At 42.0% G+C, this 21463-nt stretch overlaps 1 protein-coding gene across 1 annotated transcript in view; it reads left to right on the top strand.

The window, feature by feature from the left end:
• Positions 1-21463, top strand: part of LOC126068263 (collagen alpha-2(IV) chain-like) — a 354250-nt gene that overhangs the window by 280326 nt on the left and 52461 nt on the right. The gene's annotated exons all lie outside the window — the stretch shown is intronic.

Genomic DNA, 21463 nt, shown 5'->3' with positions numbered 1-21463 from the left:
TGAGCTTCTTGGATGGAAACCTTCTTGTCTTTGATGACATTAGGGAAATTTTCTGGCAATAAATCTTTGAAAATTCTCTGTATACTTTTTTTTTTCTCTTCCTCTTCTGGAATTTCTATTATGTGTAAATTATTATTCTTGATAGTGTCCCATATAACTTTTAAGCTTTCTTCATTTTTTGTCATTCTTTTTTGTGATTGTTCCGCAAACAACTTAGTAACAAGGAATTTGTTCTCTATTTTGCTGGTTCCTTCTCTCATTGATTAAATTCTACTTCTGTGTGCTCCATTGCATTATTTACTTCTGATATTTTATTGTTAGTCTTCTGAATTTCTAGTTGTTGTTTTTGTATGGTTTCTAATTGTCTATCTTGTGATTTTGTTCTTGTATTGTTTTCCTGAATTCTTCTAGGGTTTTGTCTGTGTTTTCCTTGATCTCTTTGATGGTCCTATATATGTCTTTTGAATCCCTCATCAGGTGGTTCTATTACTGTTTCTTCCTCAGTAAGGTTTTCTGCTCCTTTATTTTGCTCACTTGTTTGAGCTGTCTTATCCTGTTTCTTCCTATGATTTGTTATTGTCTACTGTCTCTGAGGTATTAAGGTGTTAATTTATTTATATATTTCTTTCTTGATTGTATGTTTTGTGCTGATATTTTTTTATTATACTTTAGATGAGGGTTTACAGTACAAACTAGCTTCTCACTAAATAGTTGGTATACATACTGTTTTGTGACATTGGATATCAACCCCAAAACATGTCAACACTCTTCCTTCCTTGACCTTGGGTTCCCTATTACCAGCTTTCCTGTCCCCACCTGCCTTCTCATCCTTGCCCCTGGGCTAGTGTGCCCCTTTAGTCTTGTTTTGTTTTATGGGCTTGTTGAATCTTTGGCTGAAGGGTGAGCCTCAGGAGTGACTTCATTACTGAGCTAAAAGTGTGGTCGGGGGCCATACTCTTGGGGTTTCTGTAGTCTGTCAAGCCAATAAGTCTGGTCTTTTTTTGTGAGTTAGAATTTTGTTCTACAGTTTTCTCCATCTCTGTCCAGGGCCCTCTACTGTGATCCCTGTCAGAGCAGTCAGTGGTGGTAGACAGGCACCATCTAGTTACACTGGACTCAATCTTGTGGAGGCTGTGGTAGTTTTGGTCCATTAGTCCTTTGGATTAATCTCTCCCTTTGTGTCTTTAGTTTTCTTCATTCTACCTTGCTCCTGATGCGTGCTAATTTGTTTTGTTTTGATGTATCCAGAGCCTTGTTTCTTTTCTTTCTCTTTAGAATGCCTTTATTCCTTTGTATTATTTATTTTGTGGTTCTGGCTTATTGTTACTTTGGTGGTATATTTTGGCTGAGCATGATTTCTTCTCACTATGGGGTATGGTGGGTCACACTCATGTGTGAATCTTCTTTGGGTAGGCTCGTTTGTCTTCCCTTACTGGATTGAGTGGCGGTGGGAGAGCTGGTTCTTCTCCTGATATTTGGTGACAAGTGTTGGGTGTTCAGGATCCTTCCATAACACTTATGGGACCATGGGATCCTTCTGGGTTAGTGATAGAGTTAGTGTGTTTTCTGGAGGTCAGGGCAGGATGTTTCCATATCCACCATGAGAGAGTGCTACCCAAATAGATGGGGTAGGCCCACTGTACATGCACAAATTGGTATCTCATTAGGTGTTAGGGTATCAAGGGGTTTCAGCACAAGTGTAGACAGCCTGCAAGAACTCTTTGGATGTGGGATGTGTGGCATTGCAGATGGTGAGATGTAGGCTGAGGGCACTAGGATCTCCTGATCATCATTTGGCAGAGGTTTAGTTGGCACCTGTCAGGATATATTGCCATTGCTGATGAGGTGATGTGTCTTTCCAGCTGGTTACTGGAGCATGGGTGTAGGGAGCATTCTTACTGATCTCTGGGTTGGGCACTATGTGTGTGCACTGCTGGTTTCCCAGTGGTTGGGTTGAGAGTGCATGGGTCACGTGTCACTGGGTAGGTAGCACAGGAACTTGCGCCAGGTGGGTGGAATGGTGGGCCGGAGAGGGGAATTTTAGTCCTCCGATTGCCAGTCTGGTGGTGGGAGTGGTGGGCTGGGTAGCGCAGGGGTGAATGGAGCGTGCATGTGCCTCTGGTTGCAGGTCCGACAGTGTACGACTGTGCGCTGTGTATTGCCAGGTGTGCAAGTTGGCATGAGAATGGATGGGGCAGATGAAAGCCTCGGGTTGCAAGTCTGAGAGCACGGGGTTGTGTTATGTGGATTGCCAAGTGGCGAAGGGAAGAGAGGCACACTCCTGGGAACTGGGAGGGAAGCGGGGAGCATAGAGAGGGAGCTGAGGCACTCCCCACAGGGTGCAACCAGTGATCAGGACCAGCTCTAACCAGACGCGGGGAGTGGGCTGTTCAGAGTCTGGTCATGTGAGGGATCTCTAGTTGCCACTTCAAGGATCCTCCACTCTGGCAGTGCCAGCTGCCCTAATGACCAGAAACTGCTGCTTGTGAGTACTTCTGCCCTGTTTTCTAGGTGAGTCTCTACTCTGTGTTTGCCTGGAACCCTAGGGCTCTAGCCTGCCTTCCTGCACTTTGCTTCCTTAGATATGGTTCATGTTTTGCTCACCTCGTTTTGTTCCACGTTTGTCTACACAGTATCTCTATCTCTTAATGGGGGTTCTGTGAAGTTGCCTTCCTGAGCTCCTCACCCAGGAATGTAACTCACTTTATCTTAAGATGGCCACATGGTGCTGGGCTGTCTGGCAGGACGTCTACAGTCTGTAAGTCTTGTTTGCTGTTTTCATTCAGTTCTCCTTCCCTTCGGTGTTTGACTCATTTGCTGTTCTGGGTTCCCAGATTGTCATCTGTCTTAGTCATCTAGTGCTACTATAATAGAAATACCACTAGTGGATGGCTTTAACAAAGAGAAGTTTATTCTGTCCAAGTCCAGTAGGTCAGAAGTCTGAATTCATTGCGCCAGGTCCAGGGGAAGGCTTTCTGTCTTTGTCAGCTCTGGAGGAAGGTCCTTGTCATCAGTCTTCCCTTGGTCTGGGAGCATCTCAGTGCAGAAATGTCAGATCCAAAGGACACACCCTGTTCCCAGCACTGCATTCATGGTGGTGTGAGGTTCCCATGTGTCTCTGCTCACTCCTCTCTCTCATATCTCAAAATAGATTGGCTTAAGACTCTATCTAATCTTGCAGATCTCATCAGTATAACTGCCACTACTCCATCTCATTACATCATAGTGATAGGATTTACAACACATAGAAAAATATCATGAAATGACAAAATGGTAGACAATCACACTATACTGGAAATCATGGCCTAGCCAAGGTCAGAGATATTTTGGGGGGACACAGTTCTATCCATGACATCATCTTTATCTGTTTCACTTGGTTTCTTGGTTCTCTGCTGTAGGGGGACAGCATGGTGTGTGTGACTAAGCTGCCATCTTGGGTCATTTCCTACTTCCTTAGGTTTTGTTTCTCTGGGAATATTCTATGTTTTGCCCTCAGTTTTGAAGGACAGTTTTGTCAGATACAGAATCATTAGTTGGCAGTTTTTTTTTTTCTTTCATCATTACAAGTATGTCACCCCACTGCTTTCTGGCCTTCATGGTTTCTGAGGAGAAATTGATACTTAATGTTTTTGAGGATTCTTTGCATGGGATGATTTGCTTCTCTCTTGCTGCTTTCAAAACTCTTTATCTTTGGTGTTCATGAGCTTGATTATAATGTGTCTCACTGTGGATCTCTTTAGGTTTATCCTTGGAGTTCATTGAGCTTCTTGCATGCATAGATTCATGACTTTCATCAAATTTGGTAAGTTTTCAGCCATTATTTCTTCAAATATTCTTTCTGTCCCTTTCTTACTTTCTCCTCATTCTGGGATTTCCATAATGTGTATATTTTGTGCATGATGGTGTCCTACAGGTCTGTTAGACTGTGTACATTGTTTTGAAATTCTTTTTTTCTATTGGTTTCTCAGATCGAATTATTTCAGTTGTCCTATCTTCAGGTTCACTGATTCTTCCTTCTGACAGCTCAAATCTGCTGTTGAGCCCCTCTAGTGAATTTTTCATTTCAGTTATTGTACTTTTCTGTTTGCTTCTTTTTTGTGTATATATATAATTTATATCTCTAGTGATATTCTCGCTTTGTTTATAGATTGTTTTTCTGATTTCCTTTAGTTCTTTGTGTTTTCTTTTAGCTCTTTGAGCATATTTAAAACAGTTGTTTAAAAGTCTTTATCTAGTAAGTCCAGTATCTTGGCTTTCTTGGGGATGATTTCTGTCACTTTGTTCCTTTGAATGGACCATTCTCCCTTGTTTCTCTGTATACGTTGTGATTTTTTTAATTGAGAATCAGATATTTGAGTAATATTTTAACTCTTGAAATGAGATTCTCCCCCTTCTACCAGACTTTCCTTTCTTCCTCCATTCCTCTCTGTCTCTCTCTTTGTTTTGTTGTTGAAGTCCATTGGTTTAGTGACTTTCACAAATAATTTTTGCAAAGTCTGAATTACCTGATGTGTGTGTTCACTGAAGTCTCTGTTTCTTTAGGTTATCCTCAGCTATTGTTCTGACTGAGACTTCCATGAACACTAGGAGTTGAAAAGAAAAAGAAAAAAAATGAAAGAAAACAGGAAAAAGAAGCAAAGAAAAGGTAAGCAATGAGAGGAAAAGTCCTCTGTGGTCTTTGCAGATTGGGTCTGTCCTGCAACACTCCTTCAATACTTAGGAAGGTTTACGCTGACCTAGAGATCAACCCCAAGTGAACGTTAAAGGTATTCTCAGGTCTTTTCTGGGTGAGCATCTTAACCTAGGCGTTCGTATGTCTTTTTAAATTCCTCAGTATACCTGGGTGCTTCTGAATGCCCCAGCTTCCCAAAGAAGCTCTCTTTTTGGCCCCTGACCTTACCCCACAGCTTTCGAATGTGTGTCTGAATCTTCCTCTCTCAGCCCAGGACTTTCAGTGAGCCCGCTACTCCTCCACCTGTACTACCTCTAAGATAGATGATACAGAGACATGCGTTTTGCTTCAGCCCTTTAGGTAGCCACTGACAGGTTCAAACAGACAAACATAGTACTTTGTGCATGAGGTTTGGTTTACTCCTTTCAGAATCCAGGACCAGAGTCCCAAGCTGAAAATATGGGTTGCCCCTTCAAGCTGGCTACTGAGCCAGGGCAGGGGAGAGGCATAGGCCAGTAACAGAAAGCCACACAATTTTCCTACCATTTTCTTGACGTTACCCCCTTCTTGATTCAGTGTTCGTTTGATTGCCATGCGCCTCTGACTGTGTACCAGAGTTCTGACAAGGTTAATTCTGACAAATTCTACTTGCTTTTTGTGTTTACTTGGTAGTCAGGAGCTTGGAGCTTTTTCCTTTACCATGGTGGTGATATCATTCTAGCGTTACTATGTTTCATTTTGTTCCCAAGTCTACAATTCATCTCTATTTCTATGAGCTTAAACTTTTCAAATGGAATTATGACTTAGGTACAGTAAAATGCACAGATCATCAGTATACAGTCTGATGAGCTTTGAAAAATGTAAACAGCATGGAACCCACTATGCAAATAAGGCTATTTCTGTCACATCAGTAATTTCAATTTGCCCCTTTCGAGTTAATTCTACTCCCCCTCCCCACAAGATAATTACCATAGCTTATTTTTGTCTGCTGTAGAATTTCATAGGAATGGAATCACGCAGCATGTCGTCTTTTATGTCAGGCATTTACTACCTTCTATGAATTTAAATTAAACTTTTCACTTTCTGTGGTGCTACCCTTCCCTGTACATTTCATGTGGAGCAACCTGTCTTGAACATGTTTAAATATCATGGGTAAAGAGAGGCCTAACTTTAAAAGTCAGAGAATGGCTTGGAATTTTGGAAATGGGTTTAGTACTTCCTAGTTACATGACCATATGAGTTTTGGCAGTTAAGCTCTCTGAACATCACTCATCACTTTTTTTTTTTTAATAATTTTTATTGTGCTTTAAGTGAAAGTTTACAAATCTAGTCAGTCTGTCACATATAAGCTTGTATACACCTTACTCCATACTCCCCCTTACTGTCCCCCTAATGAGTCAGCCCGCTCTCTCGTTCCAGTCTCTTTTGTTTTCTTTCAATATACGTAGATGGGCTACTAGATTGTTCTGTTTTGATTCTTGTCGCCCTTGAATCACTTATGTCCTAGTTCCAGCTGGTTTGGGCTGTTACCAGATATATAAGCCTAAGAGTCCCTTCACTATGCTTGAGTAGAATCTGATTTTGGTTCATCAAGTGTTTGGTGCAGACTGTCACCTATCCACCTAGAGAAGTAGTGGTGATATTTGTGTGCACCAGATTCTAGTAGCAGCAGGGTTTCACACTCCAGTGGGGGAAGGATACTGACAGTCTTCCCCCAAGTGCCAGTGAGGTAGGTGTGTCTCTATTCCTAATGCACTTTAGTGGGTGGGCTCTGCAGCTATACCTTAGGCCCCCAATGCATGCACCTCTACAGATTGGTAGGTATCACCCTCCTTAGACCCCTAAGGCAGGAGGCTAGGTGGTCTGGGGGGAGCTTCAGCCCTCAGTTCCCTGTTGTGGGTAAGTGAGGGCTCTGTTCAATTGGCAAAGATATCAGACCTGGGAAACTTGTCTTTCCAGTAATGGACTAAAACAATTACAGTCAGATCCCTATCAGAATTGCCTTTGCATTATAATAGCCACCTTGTTCCCTGTAGGGATGAAAGCCCAAGACTGTGGATCACATATGTTTGGCTGGAGCTGGTTATGTGTCTTTAGTCCAATTAGGGAAGGATTTTTTGTCCCTGTGTTTTTTTGTAGCTGCTTCTCTCAGGCCAGGAGAATGGGTTAGGAAAAGACCAGAAACAAAAGAAAGAAAGAAACAAAAACCGCAGCACACTTCACTCTCTGGCTCAGGAAATTTCAATGTTAATGAAGCCGCCTGGGAAGGGGAGGGGAGGGGAGGGTTCAGATAAATAGGAGAGAGTAGCACCCCGGAATATAGACAAAGTTACTTATTTTGCTTGGGATTACTGTTTTCTCTGAAATTCCCAAGGGGCGTGTTGACTGTGTGTGCTGGGTGGGTAGAGATTGCCCCCGAGGGTCAGGCCCGTGTCCTGTGCTTGCACTGTCTCAGAAGCAGTGGGCAGTTCCTCCGCTCCCAGTCCAAAGCCCAGCGCCAATGTTCCCCGGCTGGGACGCTGCACTCCAGGCTCCAAAACCAGTCGATGCCTACTGGTGGCTTCTCCTCCTGTCAGCCACGTGGCTGCGCTGCCTGTGTGCACTGGCTGGGCTTCCCCCGAGGTCACTTCTGGGGGCTAGTGCCGCGTCCCGTGTTTGCGCTGCCTCAGGATGCCGTGCTCAGGTCCCCTGTGCCCAGTCCGAAGCCCGGTGCCAAGGTTTCCTGACTGGGACGCTGGCTGCAGGCTCTGAAAGGAGTTGTTGCTTCCCTGTGGTTGTTCGTTCTCAGTCTCTGTCACTGAGGTCAACTCTTTAGATCTGTGTTTGATGGTCAGGGTTCGTAGATTGTCATGTATGTGATCGATTCACTTGTTTTTCCGAGGCTTTGTTACAAGAGGGATCTGAGGTAGCTTCTACCTAGTCAGCCGTCTTGGCCCCCGCCTCCTCTGTAAGCCACTTATCGCTTTTAAAATAGTTGTTGTAATATGTACCTTACAAGAGTTTTTTATTAGAATAAAATGAAATAATGCATAAAAAGTACTCACCACTTGTGAGTACTAAAAAATCATCATTCTCCTTTTAGGCCAACAAGGCTAATAGGAAGCAGCAACCAACAAATATTTTGTGTGTTTGTATGACTAATCAGGTATCCGTGAATTACAATGTAATTGTAATTACAATGACCTTGTTGGTTGCTGTTGTTTTTAGGTGCCACTGAGTTGATCCTGACTCATAGCAACCCTGTGTACAACAGAACGAAACACTGGCAGGTCCTGCGCCATCCTCACAGTCGGTGTTATGCTTAAGCCCATTGTTGCAGCCACTGTGTCAATCCATCTTGCCGAGGGTTTTCCTCTTTTTCGCTGACCCTTTACTTTATGTTGCCCTTCTCCACGGACAGGTCCCTCCTGATAACATGTCCAAATTATGTGAGACAAAGTCTCACCAACCTTGCTTCTATTGAGCATTCTGTCGGTACTCCTTGTAAGACAGATTTGTTTGTGCTTCCGCAATTCATGGTATTTTCAATATTCTTCACTAACAGTATAATTCAAATGTACCAATTCTTCTTCAGTCTTCCTTAATTATTGTCCAACTTTCATGGGCATATGAGACAATTGAAAACATCATGGCTTGAGTCAGGCGCACCTTAGTTATTAAAGTGACGTCTTTGCTTTCTAACACTTCAAAGAGATACCTGCAGCACATTTGCCCAAATGCAATGTGTCATCTGATTTCTTGACTGCCGTTTCCATGGATGTTGATTGTGGATCCAAGTAGAATGACGTCCTTGACAACTTCAATCTTTTCTCCGTTTATCGTGATGTTGTTTATTGGTCCAGTTGTCAGGATTTTTGTTTTCTTCATGTTGAAGTGTAATCCGTACTAAAGGCTGCAGTCTTTGATCTTTATCAGTAAGTGCTTCAAGTCCTCTTTCAGCAAGCAAGGTTGTGTCATCTGCATGTCTTAGGTTGTTAATGAGTCTTCCTCCAACCCTAAGTTGCTAAGTACGTCCAAATCAGTATTGTTCTCTTCTACCATCACAATCTGTATTTATTCCTTTTTTTTTTTTTTAACAGTTTACAGAACGTCGTTTTCATGTTACCTCATTTAATCTTCATTGCATCCCATATGGAAAATAGCCTTTGTTCTCTTGTTTTACAGATGAGGAAACTGAGACTCGATGTAGTTAAGTTACTTTCTCAAACCTTCCAAATAATTAATGGATTTTAAAACTAGACCTTCTGGAACCACAACTTGTACTTTTCATACGGCAAGATTGTATCCCCTGAAATGGAAATAGATGGTGACCCAAGACTCTCAAGTCTTGCTGTCAGTCAATCTGTACCCAGGAGAGTTTCCAGACACAACTTGTGGACCCAGGAGTAGGCAGGGAAGATGAGTGTATTCAGTCCCCTAAGCTATCCACTTGTCTCCCTTCCCCTACTTAAATGGTGCTTGGCTATGAATTGACTATGGCCCAATGGTTCCTTTGTGCATTCTTTCACTCAACAGGTGTGTTATTTTGGTCATATATGTGACTACTATAGTTCAGAAACCATTCTGCCCACTGAGAATTCAGCAATAAGCAAAATAGATTAAAAAAAAAAAAAGTCTGTGCTCTAATAGAGCTTAAATTCTCAATGGAGAATATGGTAATAGATAAATGAACAAACATGTTCATTTACTTATTCATTTAATTTTGGGGACAATAAGTACTCTGGAGAGAAATAAAACCAGTAAGAGGAACCTGGAGTTTCAGGGCATGAGGTTTGTTGTTTTCGATAGGTGATGAGAGATGACCTTGTTAAGGTGAAGGAATTGGGAAATGAGACACAGATATGGGGAGAAGGGTAGTGCTCCAAGATGAATGAACAGCAAGTTGAAAAGCACTAATGCAGCAGGGTGTGTGGGGTTTTCTAGAAACAGCAAGGAAACCAGTGAGTCCGGAGCAGAGTGAGCCAAGGGAAGATGATAAGAGAGGAGTAATAGGGGACAATCATGGAGAGCCTTCTTGGTCATTTGTCTTTTTTTTTTTTTTATGGTCAACAGATTTTTTTTTCTGAATTTTATTAGTTTTTTTGTTATTGAGAACATACAGAACAAAACATACACCAATTCAACATTTTCTGCATGTACAATTTAGTGACACTGATTGCATTCTTCATGTTGTGCAACCATTCTCACCCTCCTTTTCTGAGTTGTTCCTTCCTCATTAACATAGACTCACTGTATATAGACGGTTCTTAAAAGAGTGTATTGCTACACTCTTGGCTGATTTTAAGATGACTTCAGGGAATATTTTTGGTTTAATGTTTAAAAATCATTTCAGGGCAATAGTTTCAGTGGTTAATCTAGTCTGTATGGTCCAGAAAGTATGGATTCCATGAGAATTCGAAGTTCTGCAATCAGGATTCTTCTATGGACTTTTTGATCAAAATGTTTAGTAATGGTAGACAGACACCATCCAGTTTTTCTGGTCTTATGGCAAAGGAGGCGGTTGTTCATGGAGGCAATTAGCTACACATTCCATATCCTCCTCTTATTCCTGACCCTCTTTTTTCCCGTGTTGCTCCAGGTGAATAGAGACCAATTGTGCCTTGGACAGCTGCCTGCAAGCGTTTTAAGACCTCAGTCACTACAAAACAAACTAAGCACTAAATACATTATTAGGTCAGTTAACTGGGATGGTCCATGAAGTCATAACTGTAAACCTCCAAGCCAAGGAACCAAATCCCATGAGGTGTTTGGTTATACATAAGCAGCCTCAACAGCTCCTCTTTTTTTTTTTTTTGTAGTTATAAATATATCTATCACACAACTTTTGCCAATTCAGCTTTTTACAGGTGTATAATTGACAGCAATTACAATACTTAGCTGTGCAACCCTTGTTTAATCAATGTGATTTTTCCAACACCGTCAACACCCCATTCCTCCTCCTTCCCTGCCTCAGGTAACCACTAATAAACTTTGGGCTCTGTACATTTGCCTTTTCTTGTCTTTTTATATAATGGAGGTCATATAATATTTTTCCTTTTATGATTGGTTTATTTCACTCAGCATACTATCACATGTATCAAGACTTTATTTCTCCTACTGGATGATAGTATTCCATTGTATGTACGTACCACATTTTGTTTACGCATTCATTTGTAGATGGGCATTTAGGTTGTTTCCACCTTTTGACTGTTGTGAATAGGCTGCAATGAACATTCTTGTACAAATCCCTATCTGAGTCTTTGCTTTCAAGCCTTTCAGGTATATACCTAGCAGTGGAATTGCTCGGTCATATGGTAGCTCCATTTCTGGGTAAAAAAATATTTCTTATTATTTATTGTGGTGTAAGTGAAAAGCTACAAATCAAGTCAGTTTCTCATACAAAAACTTATGAACACCTTGCTCTGTACTTCTAGCTGCTCTCCCCCTAATGAGAGCACACTCCTCATCTCCAACCTGCATTCCTGGTGTCCATTCAACCAGCTCTTATACCCCTCTGCTTTCTTATCTCACCTCTAAACAGCAGTTGCGCATATAGTCTCATGTGTCTGCTTGAGCCAAAAGTCTCAGTCCTCACTAGTATCATTTTCTGTCTTATTGTGTAGTCCAATCCCTGTCTGAAGAATTGGCTTTGGGAATGGTACCAGTCTTGGGGTAACAAAGGGTCGGGGGATCATGACTTGCAGGTTACCTCTAGTCTCAGTCAGATCATTAAGCCTAGTCTTTTTATAAGAATTTGAGGTCTGCATGCCACTGTTCTCCTGCTCCATCAGGGATTCTCTATTGTGTTCCCTGTCAGGGTGGTCATCGGTTGTCGCTGGGCACCGTCTAGCTCTTCTGGTCTCAGACTGATGTAGTCTCTGGTTTATGTGGCCCTTTCTGTCTCTTGGGCTCCTCTTTACCTTATGTCTTTGTTCTTCTTCATTTTCCCTTGCTCCAGGTGGGTTGAGAGCAATTGATGCATCTTAGATGGCTGCCTGCTAGCATCTAAGACCCCAGATGCCACTCACCAATGTGGGATGCAGAATATTTTGTTATGCAAATGACCTGGATGTCCCCTGAAACCATGGTCCTCAAACCTCCACCCCTGCTACTCTGGCCTTCAAAGTGTTCGGTTGTATTCAGGAAACTTCCTTTCTTTTAGTTTAGTCCAGTTGTGCTGAGCTGTCCTGTATTGTGTACTGTCTTTCCCTTCACCTAAAATAGTTCTTGTCTGCTATCTAATTAGTGAATACCCATTCCCTCCCTCCTCACGTATGTAACCATGAAAGAATATTTTCTTCTGTGTTTAAATTTTTTCTTGAATTCTTATAATAGTGGTCTTGTACAATATTCGTCCTTTTGCAGCTGACTAATTTCACTCAGCATAATGCCTTCCGGATTCCTTCGTACTATAGATGTTTCACGGATTCATCATTGTTATTAACCATTGAGTAGTATTCCATTTTGTGAATATACCATCATTTATCTATTCATCCATCGATGGGCACCTTGGTTGCTTCCATTTTTTGCTGTTATAAACAGTGCTGCAGTGAACATGGGTGTGCATGTATCTGTTCATATGAGGGCTTTTATTTCTCTAAGATAGATTCCAAGATGTGGGATTGCTGGATTGTATGGTAGTTCTATTTCTAGCTTTTTAAGCAAGCGCCAACTCAATTTCCAAAGTGGTGGTACCATTTTACATTCCCATCAGCAGTGTATAAGTGTTCCAGTCTCTCCACAAGCTCTCATACATTTATCATTTTGTAGTTTTTGGATTAATGCCAGCATTGTTTGGGTGAGATGGTATCTCATTGTAGTTTTGATTTGGATTTCTCTAATGGCTAATGACTGTGAGCATTTCCTCATGTATCTGTTAGCTGCCTTAACGTCTTCTTTGGTGAAGTGCCTGTTCATATCCTTTGCCCATTTTTTAATTCCATTATTTGTCTTTTTGTAGTTGAATTTTTACAGTATCATGTAGGTTTTAGAGATCAGATGCTGATGAGAATTGTGGTAGCCCAAAACTTTTTCCCAGTCTGTAGGTGAAGTCTTTGGATGAGTATAGGTGTTTGATTTTTAGGAGCTCCCAGATATCGAGTTCCTCTTCTGGTGTTTGTGCAGTGTTACTAACGTTTTGCATACTGTTTATGCCATGTATTAGGGCTCCTAGCACTGTCCGTATTTTTTCTTCCATGATCTTTATTGTTTTAGATTTTCTATTTAGGTCTTTGATCCATATTGAGTTAGTTTTTGTGCATGGTGTGAGGTATGGGTCACGTTTCCTTTTTTTGCAGATGGGTATCCTCTTATGCCAGTGCCATTTGTTAAAGAGACTGTCTTTTCCTTATTTAACAGACTTTGGGCCTTTGTCAAATATCAGCTGCCCATATGTGGATGGATTTATGTGTGGATTCTCAATTCTGTTCCATTGGTCTCTGTGTCTGTTGTACCAGTACCATTCTGTTTCGACAACTTGGCAGTGTAATATGTTCTAAGATCAGGTAGTGCAAGGCCTCCCGCTTTGTTCTTTTCTTCAGTAATGCTTAACTTATCGGAGACCTCTTTCCTTTCCATATGACGTTGGTGATTTGTTTCTCCATCTCATTGAAATACGTCATTGGTATTTGGATTGGGATTGCATTGTATCTATGGATCACTTTGGGTAGAACAGACATTTTTCCAATGTTGAATCTCCCAATCCATGAGCAAGGTATGTTTTTCCACTTAAGTTGGTCTCTTTTGGTTTCTTGCTTTAATGTCTTGTTTTCTTTGTATAGATCTTTTACATCTCTGGTTAGATTTATTCCTAAGTATTTTATCTTCTTGGGGGTAATTGTAAATGGTATTGATTTGGTGATTTCCTCTTTGTTGGTGTAGAGGGATCCAAATGATTTTTGTATATTTTTCTTGTATCCTGGTACTCTGCTGAAATGTTCTATTAGTTTCAGTAGTTTTCTTGAGGATTGCTTAGGGTTTTCTGTGTATAAGATAATGTCATCTGCAGAGATTCTTTTACTTCTTCTTCACTAATTTGGGTGCCCTTTATTTCTGTATCTAGCCTAATCGCTCTGGCTAGGACATCCAGTACAATGTTGAATAAGAGTGATGATAGAGGGCATCTTTCTCTGGTTCCCTTTCTCAAGGGGAATGCTTTCAGACTCTCTGCATTTAGGATGATGTTGGCTGTTGGCTTTGTATAAATGCCCTGTATTATGTTGATGAATTTCCCTTATATTTTTATTTTGCTGAGAGTTTTTATCATGAATAGGTGTTGGACTTTGTCAAATTTCTTTTCTGCATCAGTTGATAAGATTATGTGGTTCTTGTCTTTTGTTTTATTTATATGGTGGATTACATTGATTGTATTTCTAATGTTGAGCCCTCCCTGCATACCTGATAAGAATCCCACTTGGTCATGGTGAATTATTTTTTTTTGATACGTTTTTGAAATCTTTCACCTAGAAGGTTATTGAGGGTTTTTGCATCTAGGTTCATGAGGAATATACGTCTGTAATTTTCTTTTTCTGTGGTGTCTTTAGCTGGTTTTTGTATCAGGGAGATGCTGGCTTCATAGAATGAGTTTTGGAGTATCCCATCCTTTTCTATGCTGTGAAATACCTTTAGTAGTAGTGGGGTTAACTCGTCTCTGAATGTTTGGTAGAATTCTCCGGTGACGCCATCGGGGTCAGAGCTTTTTTTGTTGGGAGTTCTTTAATTACCTTTTCAGTCTCTTTTTTTGATATGAATTTTAGTTGTTCTACCTCTATTTGTGTTCGTTTACGTAGGTAGTGTGTTTCTAAAATTTGTCCATTTTTTTCTAGGCTTTCAAATTTGTTAGAGTACAATTTTTCATAGTAATCTGAAATGATTCTTTTAATTTCAGTTAGGTCCGTTGTGATATCACCCATCTCATTTCTTATTTCAGTTATTTGCTTCGTCTCCTGTTTTTCTTTTGTAAGTGGTTTATCGATTGTTAATCTTTTCAAAGAAAGAGCTTTTGGTCTTGTTAACTGTTTCAATTGTTTTGTTGTTCTCTATTTCATTTAATTCTGCACTGTAATAATTTATTTTGTATTTATTTATTTTGTTTGCTTCCTGTCTTAGCTTCTTACTTTGTTTTGTTTTGATATACCCAAATAGGCTGCTGGAATGAGCTAACTTGATTATTGGAGGCTTTTAAGCTGTAATGTCTTTTCACGAGATGGCTAGAACTGTTACCAAGTATACGAGCATAGGAGTCCATTCACTTTTCTTGTGTGGATTCAGGGCAGGTGTCCAGTGAACAGGTCACCAAGTGTGTGGTGCATGCTGTCACCTATGGTCTGAGAGGAGAGTAGTGATTGGTATATGCACAAGTTTCTTGTTGCAGCAGGAGGTCATACTGTGAGCAAGTCGGGGCTGCAAGACACCCCCTAGGTGTCTGTGAGGAAGGTGAGTCCCTGTTCTCTAGAGTGTACAGGTGGGTGGGCTGTGAAGCCGTGCCATAGCCACCCAGTGCTTTTAACTGTAAGGACTGGGAGGCACCACTTATCCTTGGACCGGTGTTGTGGGTGGCTAGGTGGTATGGGTGGAAACACCAGTCCTCAAGCCCCTGATGTGGGTAGGTGAGGACCCTGCTTAACAGGCAGAGCAGTGTCAAATATTAAAAACTTGGCTCTTCACCCCACAGCTGAAATAGTTAAAGTCAGACTTCAGGCACATAAACCCTTGCAGTGTAACAGCAAGGGCTTAGCTACTGAAATGGGACACAGGTCCATGCAGGGGTCAAAGGCATTCAAAGTCATGGACTGTTTGTGCCTGAACAGGAGCCACTTCTTCCCTAAGTTCCCAGTTTAGGGGAGCCAGCAGATTATTCTTCTCCCTGTTTGTTAATTTGCTCCTTCTGTAAGGCCTGAGTGGCTTAAGGTGCGCAGCAGGACCTAGCTCAGGCCCAGGAAAACTGACTGTTACTGAAGCTGACTTAGGACCTGGGGCAGAGGGAGGAGGGATCAGATAAATCTGCACAGTAAATTAGATGCAAGCACTTAACTTTTGCCAAGAAGGCTGTTCTTCGCTGATTCCTGAGGCATGAGTAGATTCTGCTGCTCACTCTCTTTGGCTGAGAAAACCGCATTCAGTATGGTATAGCCAGGGCTGCTGTGGTGAAGCCAGGGATTGGGGCTTAGGGGCGCTGGTTCCCATTGAGACAGGTCCAGCAACTCCTCATGATTCTGAACCATCTGTCCCTCCCCGCTGCTGCTCAGTCCAGTTTCTTAACTTTGCTTTGATGTTCATGGGTCCTCACTTTTCATATATATAGTCAGTTCAGTGTTTTTTGGGGGTCTTCTTTGTAAAAGGGACCACCGGAAGCATGTGAGTACTCCCCCATCTTGGCAGTGCCTGTCCTATTTTAGTTTTTTGAGGAACTGCCACAGTTTTCCACAACTGCTGTACCGTTTTGTATTCCCACCAGTAATGGATAAGGGCTCCAATTTCCCCACATCCCAACCAATGTCTGTTATTTTTATTATTAGACATCCTGGTGGAAGTGACATGGTATCTCATTGTGTTTTTGATTTGCATCCCTCTGATGGCTAATGACACTGAGCATCTTTTCATGTGTCTGGTGGCCATTTGAATGCCCTCTTTGGTGAAATGTCTGTTCAAGCCCTTTGCCCATTTTATGATTTTTTTGTCTTTTTGTCACTAAGAGTCAGAATTGACTCATTGGCAACGTGTTTGGTTTGGTTTTTTGTTGAAGTTTTGTATATAGTTGGATTGTTAGATTCTTATACGACATAGACTTCCTGAAGATATTCTCCAATTTGGTAGCTTGTGTTTTCACTTTTTTGATAAAGTGTTTTTACTTTTTATGAAGTTCTATTTATTTATTTTGCCTTTTGTGCTTTTATTATTAAATAAGCCATTGTTAAAAGCTGGACCTCAAAGCACTGCCTCTGCATTTATGGTTTTCGTTCGCACATCCGTGAGGGCTAAAATACAACGTTGAGTATACCAACCAAGCAACCCAACCCTGTTGCCATCAAGTGTATCCTGACTCAAAGCAACCCTATAGGACAGAGTAGAACCGCCCCCACAGAGTTTCCAAGGTGTGCCTAGTGGATTCAATTTGCTGATCTGTTGGTTAGCAGCTGTAGCACTTAACCACTACACCACCAGGGCTTTGACCTTGAGTGTATACCACCTGAATTTAGACGCCATCTTAAGAATAGATTTCATGCATTGAATACTAATGACCAAAGACCAGAAATGTTGTGGGATGCCATCAAGGACATCACACATGAAGAAAGCAAACGGTCATTAAAAAAGAGAAGAAAGAAAGAAAGGACCAAAACGAATGTCAGAAAAGACTCTGAATATTGCTCTTGAACATAGAGAAACTAAAACAAACAGAAGAAAGGATGAAGTAAAAGAGCTGAACAGAAGATTTCAAAGGTCTGTTCGAGAAGACAAAGTAAAGTAGTATAATGAAATGTGCAAAGACATGGAATTAGAAAACCAAAGGGGAAGAACACACTAAGCATTTCTGAAGCTGAAAGAACTGAAGAAAAAATTCAAGCCATGAGTTGCAGTACTGAAGGATTCTACAGGAAAATATTGACTAACCCAGGAAGCACCAAAAGTAGATGGAAGGAATACACAAAGTCACTGTAGCAAAAAGAATTGGTCGATGTTCAGCTCTTCCAGGAGGTAGTATATGATCAAGAAGCAATGCTACTGAAAAAAGAATTCCAACCTGTACTGAAGGCATTGGAGAAAAGCAAGGCTGTAAGAATTGGCAGAATACCAATTGAGATGTTTCAACAAATGAATGCAGTGCTGGAGGTGCCCACTTATCTGTGTCAAGAAATTTGGAAGCCGTGTACTTGGCCAAGCCACTGGACAAGATCCATATTTGTGCCCACTCCAAATGAAGGTGATGAAACAGAAATTATTGAACGACATCATCAATATCACACACAGGTAAAATTTTGGTGAAGATCATTCAAAGGTGGTTGTAGCTATACATCAATGGGGAACTGCCAGAAGTTCAAGCCAGATTCAGAAAAGGACGTGGAACAAGGTGCACCATTGCTGATGTGAGATGGCCCTTGGCTGAAAGCAGGGAATACCAGAAAGATGTTTACCTGTTTTATTGACTCTGCAAAGACATTCAACTGTGTAGATCATAACAAATTATGGGTAACATTTAAAGAATGGGAATTCCAGAACACTTAATTTTGCTCATGAGGAACCTGTACAATGACCAAGAGGCAGTCATTTGAACAGAACAAGGGGATACTGAGTGGTTTAAAGTTAAGGAAGGTGTGCGTCAGGGTTGTATCCTTTCACCATACTTTTTCAATCTGTATGCTGAACAAATAATCCGACTACGTGAAGAAGGATGGGGCATCAGGATTGGAAGAAGACTCATTAACAGCCTGAGAAATGCAGATGTCACAACCTTGCTTGCCGACTTAAAAAACATACCGATGAAGATCAAAGATGACAAGTTTTAGTATGGATTGTGACTGAACATAATGAAAACAAGACATTTCCAACATGGCACTATACACAGAAGCAGCATGCCATCTCTCTGCAGCAAAGACCCAAAAAACAAAACAAATGTGTCAGTTCTGGAACGTTAAGCATCAAATGGAGGAATAAAGAACTCGATCAAGCATCAAATGGAATAAGAAACTGATAGAGAACAGAGAAAATAGCTATGGACTGGAGGTTCCCTACCAGCTAATGAGGCATGGATTCGCCATCTTGGACTATAGCTACCAAGGAATACAGACAGGGAGTATGAGAAGGCAACATGAGACAGAGCACCTGGTAACTGGGCATATGTGCTGTCTTAAGCTAGGTTCTTTGCAGAAGCAAAACAGTAAAGCGTATATACATATGCATACGTGTATGTATATATATGTGTGTGTGTGTGTATCAATCACATGATTGTAGAGGCTGGAACAACCCAAGTCCGTGGATCAGAATAGAGGTTTCTCCTGATTCATGTAGCCCCAGGGGCTGGCGAACCCAAGATGGGCAGGTCAAAGAGGAGGGCTGTTGCTCACAGGCTGTGAAGGCTGATGAATCCCAAGATTGGCAGGTAGGTTGTTAGCTCCAGTCCCAAGAACCAGAGGTCAGGTGAACTCGAGGAACCTGTAGGGTCCAGAATCAGCAAAACGCCTTGGCGAGGCAAGCAGGGAGGAAGTAGGCAGCAGAGGGAGGAGAGATGAACCTGAGGGGTGGTGAACATGCCCTGCCTCTGCTGATGCCACTCAGCAGATTCCATCTTGGGGGTGATTACACATCACATTTCAACAGGAAGTGATCACAATACTATACAACTGCCAAAACATTGATAATCATGGCCCAGCCCAAGCTGACATGCAGTCTTAACCATCACAGTGCACACCTTGTCAGCCTGGCACCTGTACACATCTCCCCAAACCATACAAAATCTATGAAGAAAGACAATTACAGAGTCATACTTGCAGCTAACATGATACAACTGACACACATCCAGCTGAAAACACACTAGCCCTGTTGACATCTTACATTTTATAAGTGGGGAAAACAAAAATACTTGATGCATACATACAAAGCAGAAATACTCGTAACAATTACAGTCCTCGTTTCTGCAAGTGGTCACGTGGCCGCAACGGGTATTTAGAACTACCTTTACCCCCACCCATTCCGTATTCCCTTTGCCCTCAGGAAGCACCTCAGCAGGTCATGGTTCTTTGCCTGGTGGGATGACCCAAACCTTCATTCCTGAAGGGCCTGGACCATTAGTAGTCATGTCGGAATTGGGTTGCTGTAGTTTTCCGTTGACCTTAATCACAAGGCATGGTAGTACTAGGGGACGGCTTAAGAGATCTGCTGCATTCCAGACATACTCTTTTTTACTTCCATTATGTACTATCAATCTGATTTCCTCTTGGTAATAAGAATCAATCACACCAGCCAGTATGGTAACTCCCTTCTTTGCTTGTTGATCCAGAGACATAAGGAACCCAAAGTGGCCAAGTGGCATTCGTAGCTTCCAGTTTAGTGGAATCAGTGATGCGTCTCCAGGTGGTAGCATTCTTCCCTTTGGAACTAAGACCTCCAGACATACAAAGCGTAAGGTTGCAGGGACAGGAAGAAGAATCTTATGAGTGGATGACTAGGAGTAATAGTGCATGGTGCCGCTTCCATTTCTACCCCTTGATTCCTGGACCCATGAATCCTGATTATGGGAGAAACAGTACCATATACTGGGCGCTGGTTTAGAGCATATAGAGCCTTTGGAGAACACAGCCCCAAACCTGCAAGGTATTGCCACCTACCTAGCACCATAATTGTGACTTCAGGGGGCCATTCCATCATTCTGTCAAACCAGCTGCTTCAGAATGATGGGGAACATGGTAAGATTAGTGAATTCCATGAGCATGGGGCCCACGGCTGCACTTCATTTGCTGTAAAGTGAGTCCATTGATCAGAGGCAATGCTGTTTGAGATACCATGACTGGGATAAGACATTCTGTAAGTTCACGGATGGTAGTTTTGGCAGAAGTGTTGCATACTGGAAAGGCAAATCCTTATCCAGAGTAAGTGTCTATTCCACTAAGAACAAAACGCTGCCTTTTCCGTGATGGAAGTTGTCCAGTGTAATCAAGTTGCCACCAGGTTCTTGACTGATCACGTCAAGGGATGGTGCCATATTGGAGAGTCAGTATTGGTCTCTGCTGCTGGCAGATTGGGTGCTCAGCAGTGGCTGTAGCCAAGTCGGCCTTGGTGAGTGGAAGGCCATGTTGGTTCCATGCATAACCTTCATCCCTGCCACCAGGGCCACTTTGTTCATGAGTCACTTGAACAATGACGGGAGTAGCTGGGGAAAGAGGATGACTGGTTTCCATAGAACACATCACCCTATCCACTTAATTGTTAAAATAATCCTCTGGTGAGGTCACCCTTTGGTGAGCATTCACATGGCACACATATCTTCACTTCTTTGGCCCATTCATAGAGGACTATCCACATACCTCTTCCCCATAAATTCTTGTCTCCAATTTTTGAATCATATTCCTTCTAAGTCCCTGACCATCCAGCCAAACCTTTGGACACAGCCCATGTATCAGAATAGAAGCTCACATCTGGCCATTTCTCCTTCCAAGCAAAGTGAACAACCAGGTGCACTGCTCAAAGTTCTGCCTGTTGGGAGGAGTTCCTGTCAGCACTTTTCTTCAGGGAGGTCCCAGAAAGGGCTGAAGTGCTGCCACTGTTCCTTTTTGAGTGGTGCCTGCATATTGCAGAGAATCATCTGTAAACCAGGTACAAGTTTCTCTTTTTCAGTCAACTGATCAGAAGGAACTCCCCATGAGGCCATAGGTGCAGACTGGGAGAAGGAAGGTAATGGAATAGAGACCATGGGCATTTGGGCTGTTTCCTCATGCAACTTACTCAGGCTTTGAAGTCCTGCTTGGGCCCGATCTTGTATATACTGCTTCCATTTAATGATGGAGTGCTGCTGTGCACATCCAACTTTATTTCTCTGTGGGTCATACAATACCCAGTTCATGATGGGCAGCTCAGCCCACATGGTGACTTGGTGTCCCATGGTTAAGTGTTCAGTCTCTACTAAGGCCCAGTAACAAGCCAAAAGCTGTTTCTCAAAAGAAGAGTAGTTAAATGCAGAGGATGGCAGGACTTCGCTCCAAAATCCTAAGGGTCTGTGCAGTGGTTCACCAGTAGGGGCCTGCCAAAGTCTCCAGACAGAATCTTCATCTGCCACGGACAGTTCAAGCACCGTTGGATCAGCTGGATCATGTGGCCCAAGTG

Source organism: Elephas maximus, chromosome 27 (assembly GCF_024166365.1).
Source record: "Elephas maximus indicus isolate mEleMax1 chromosome 27, mEleMax1 primary haplotype, whole genome shotgun sequence".
Lineage (NCBI taxonomy): Eukaryota > Metazoa > Chordata > Mammalia > Proboscidea > Elephantidae > Elephas > Elephas maximus.
The sequence above is the reverse complement of the archived record's forward strand: the minus strand, read 5'-3'. Positions and strand labels throughout refer to the sequence as shown.